The 4,243-nt window shown below is 44.6% G+C and overlaps 1 pseudogene; it reads left to right on the forward strand.

The window, feature by feature from the left end:
- The first annotated feature begins 2,919 nt into the window (after positions 1–2,919).
- On the forward strand, positions 2,920–3,516 carry LOC103079862 ([Pyruvate dehydrogenase (acetyl-transferring)] kinase isozyme 2, mitochondrial pseudogene; annotated as a pseudogene).
- Positions 3,517–4,243: the final 727 nt, after the last annotated feature.

Raw genomic sequence — 4,243 nt, forward strand, 5'->3', positions numbered from 1 at the left:
AGAAATGACCTTTTGTCATTTTGGAAAAAAACCAGAATTTGAATGTTGCATTGTGGAAATTTCTCTTCTGGGAATACAAGAGTTCTAAGGTATAGTCCCATCTTTAATGTTCATATTAACCAGATGTGAAAAGAGAATAGATAAGTGAGTGGCGGCAAAAGGGAAGATAAGTCAAGCAATCTTTGCTACAATCCAGGCACGAGGGGAGTAGGGTTAAGTTCTGGGGTACTGGTGGTGGGAAATAACAAATGAGAAACGGGGAAGGGTGTAGAGTGAAAGAGCCAATGGGATAGTCCCAGGTGACTGCTACATGTGTTAGGGATGGGAAGGAAAGGAAGACATAAAGGCAGACTGAAGTTTTCAGCAGCAGAGAGAATAGGGGTGCATTGAAAGAAATATGGAAACCTAGAGTGGGACTTAAGAGAAAGCAGAGCTTTCTCTTAAGCAGAGCTCAGTTTTAGAGGTACTGACTGAAGTAAGGGTAGGACCACCACATTATCAGGAAGAGAGAGAAATGGGACTGGACCTCAGGAGAGAAGTCAGGCTCAGAGAAGCAGATTTGTAAGTCATCTACGTAAACAAGATGGTCGCATCAGAAATAGGTGAGCAGTGTGAGGGCAGGAAAAAAGAGGAAGGAGAGCAAAGGTGTCCTCCCGATGCTCCTGAGGAAACCCTAATTTAATGGGCAGCAAGTGGAAGTCAGTTGGACATATGTACCCTTTGTCAAAGGAGTATAGTTTCACTTATTCTTTTCAATACAGATTAAAATATTTAAATCTCGAGACTCCTGGGAAGATGGCGGAAGAGTAAGATGTGGGGATCACCTTCCTCCCCAAAGATACACCAGAAATACATCTACACGTGGAACAACTCCTACAGAACACCTACTGAAGGCTGGCAGAAGACCTCAGACCTCCCAAAAGGCAAGAAACCCCCCCACATACCTGGGTAGGGCAAAAGAAAAAAGAATAAACAGAGACAAAAGGATAGGGACGGGACCTGCACCAGTGAGAGGGAGCTGTGAAGGAGGAAAGGTTTCCACACACTAGAAGCCCCTTCGCGGGTGGAGACTGCGGTGGCGTAGGGGGGAGCTTCAGGGCCGCGGAGGAGAGCACAGCAACGGGGGTGCGGAGGGCAAAGCGGAGAGATTCCCGCACAGAGGATTGGTGCCGACTGCCACTCACCGAGTCAGCTGCTCCTTTAACCCTGTCCTGTCAGAGCGAAGAACAGACATCCTCCAGCGACCTATACGTGGAGGCGGGGCCAAATCCAAAGCTGAACCCCGGGAGCTGTGCGAACAAAGAAGAGAAAGGGAAATCTCTCCCAGCAGCCTCAGAAGCAGCAGATTAAATCTCCACAACCAACTTGATGTACCCTGCATCTGTGGAATACATGAAGAGACAACGAATCATCCCAAATTGAAGAGGTGCTCTTTGAGAGCAAGATTTATTATTTTTTCCCCTTTTCCTCTTTCTGTGAGTGTATATGTGTATGCTTCTGTTTGAGATTTTGTCTGTATAGCTTTGCTTTCACCATTTGTCCTAGAGTTCTAACCGTCCGTTTTTTTTTTGTTTGTTCTTTTACTTTTTTAAAAAAATTTTTTCTTAATAATTATTTTTCATTTTAATGACTTTATTTTATTTTATCTTACTTTATTTTATTTTATTTTACCCTCTTTCTTTTTTTCCATCTTTCTACTTTTTCTCCCTTTTATTATGAGCAGTGTGGATGAAAGACTCTTGGTGCTGCAGGCAGGAGTCAGTGCTGTGCCTCTGAGGTGGGAGAGCCAACTACAGGACACGGGTCCACAAGAGACCTCTCAGCTTCATGTAATATCAAACGGCAAAAATCTCCCAGTGATCTCCATCTCAACACCAACACCCAGCTTCACTCAACGAACAGCAAGCTACACTGCTGGACACCCTAGGCCAAACAGCTAGCAAGACAGGAACACAACCCCACCCATTAACAGAGAGGCTGCCTAAAATCATAATAAGTCCACAGACACCCCAAAACACACCAACAGACGTGGACCTGCCCACCAGAAAGACAAGATCCACCTTCATCCAACAGAGCACAGGCACTAGTCCCCTCCACCAGGAAGCCTACACAACCCACTGAACCAACCTTAGCCACTGGGGACAGACACCAAAAACAACAGAAACTACAAACCTGCAGCCTGCAAAAACGAGACCCGAAACACAGTAAGATAAGCAAAATGAGAAGACAGAAAAAATCACAGCAGATGAAGGAGCAAGATAAAAACCCACCAGACCTAACAAATGAAGAGGAAATACGCAGTCTACATGAAAAAGAATTCAGAATAATGATAGTAAAGATGACCCAAAATCTTGAAAACAGAAGAGACAAAATGCAAGAAACATTTAACAAGGACCTAGAACAGCTAAAGATGAAACAAGCAATGATGAACAACACAATAAATGAAATTAAAAATACTCTAGATGGGATCAATAGCAGTATAACTGAGGCAGAAGAACGGATAAGTGACCTGGAAGATAAAATAGTGGAAATAACTACTGCAGAGCAGAATAAAGAAAAAAAGAATGAAAAGAACTGAGGACAGTCTCAGAGACCTCTGGGACAACATTAAATGCACCAACATTCGAATTATAGGGGTTCCAAGAGAAGAAGAGAAAAAGAAAGGGACTGAGAAAATATTTGAAGAGATTATAGTTGAAAACTTCCCTCATATGGGAAAGGAAATAGTTAATCAAGTTCCAGGAAAAACAGAGAATCCCATAAGGAGAAACATGCCAAGAAACATATTAATCAAACTGTAAAAAATTAAATACAAAGAAAACATATTAAAAGCAGCAAGGGTCCACCTGGGCCGAACAGAGCACCAGCGCTACCCGAGTGGGGACCGGAGCCCGAGCCCGAGGCGCAGCCACTGCCACCATGCACTGGGTCCGCACGCTGCTGAAGAATGTGTCCCTGGCAGGGGCACCCAAGTACATCGAGCACTTCAGCAAGTTCTCCCCGTCCCCGCTCTCCATGAAGCAGTTTCTGGACTTCGGGTCCAGCAATGCCTGTGAGAAGACCTCATTCACCTTCCTCAGGCAGGAGTTGCCTGTGCGCCTGGCCAACATCATGAAAGAGATCAACCTGCTTCCCGACCGGTTGCTGAGCACACCCTCGGTGCAGCTGGTACAGAGCTGGTATGTCCAGAGTCTCTAGGGCATCATGGAGTTCCCGGACAAGGACCCTGAGGACCATCGGACACTGAGCCAGTTCACCGACACCCTGGTCACCATCCGGAACCGCCACAATGACGTGGTGCCCACCATGGCACTGGGCGTGCTGGAGTACAAGGACGCCTACGGCGATGACCCCATCTCCAACCAGAACATCCAGTACTTCCTGGACCGCTTCTACCTCAGCCGCATCTCCATCCGCATGCTCACCAACCAGCACAGTGAGCGGGCGCGGGGCCATTCACTGTCCAGATGTTTACAGAATGCAGAACTGTGCCGCCTCTTTACGTGGCATTCATAAAAGCCTCGTTACGTTAGGACACAAAAAAAATAAAATAAAAATAAAAGCAGCAAGGGAAACACAACAAATAACACACAAGGGAATCCCCATAAGGTTAACAGCTGATCTTTCAGCAGAAACTGCAAGCCAGAAGGGACTGGCAGAACATATTTAAAGTGATGAAGGAGAAAAACCTACAACCAAGATTACCCTACCCAGCAAGGATCTCATTCAGATTTCATGCAGAAATTAAAACCTTTACAGACAAGCAAAAGCTGAGAGAGTTCAGCACCACCACACCAGCTTTACAACAAATGCTAAAGGAACTTCTCTAGACAAGAAACACAAGAGAAGGAAAAGACCTACAATAAGGAACCCAAAACAATTAAGAAAATGGGAATAGGAACATACATATCGATAATTACCTTAAATGTAAAAGGATTAAATGCTCCCACCAAAAGACACAGACTGGCTGAATGGATACTAAAACAAGACCCATGTACAGATGTCCACAAGAGACCCACTTCAGACCTAGAGACACACACAGACTGAAAGTAAGGGGATGGAAAAAGATATTCCATGCAAATGGAAACCAAAAGAAAGCTGGAGTAGCAATTCTCATATCAGACAAAATAGACTTTAAAATAAAGACTATCAGAAGAGACAAAGAAGGACACTACATAATGATTAAGGGATCGATCCAAGAAGAAGATATAACAATTGTAAATATTTATGCACCCAACATAGG

The sequence above is a fragment of the Lipotes vexillifer genome, unplaced genomic scaffold (assembly GCF_000442215.2).
Source record: "Lipotes vexillifer unplaced genomic scaffold, Lipotes_vexillifer_v1.1 scaffold241, whole genome shotgun sequence".
Classification (NCBI taxonomy): domain Eukaryota; kingdom Metazoa; phylum Chordata; class Mammalia; order Artiodactyla; family Lipotidae; genus Lipotes; species Lipotes vexillifer.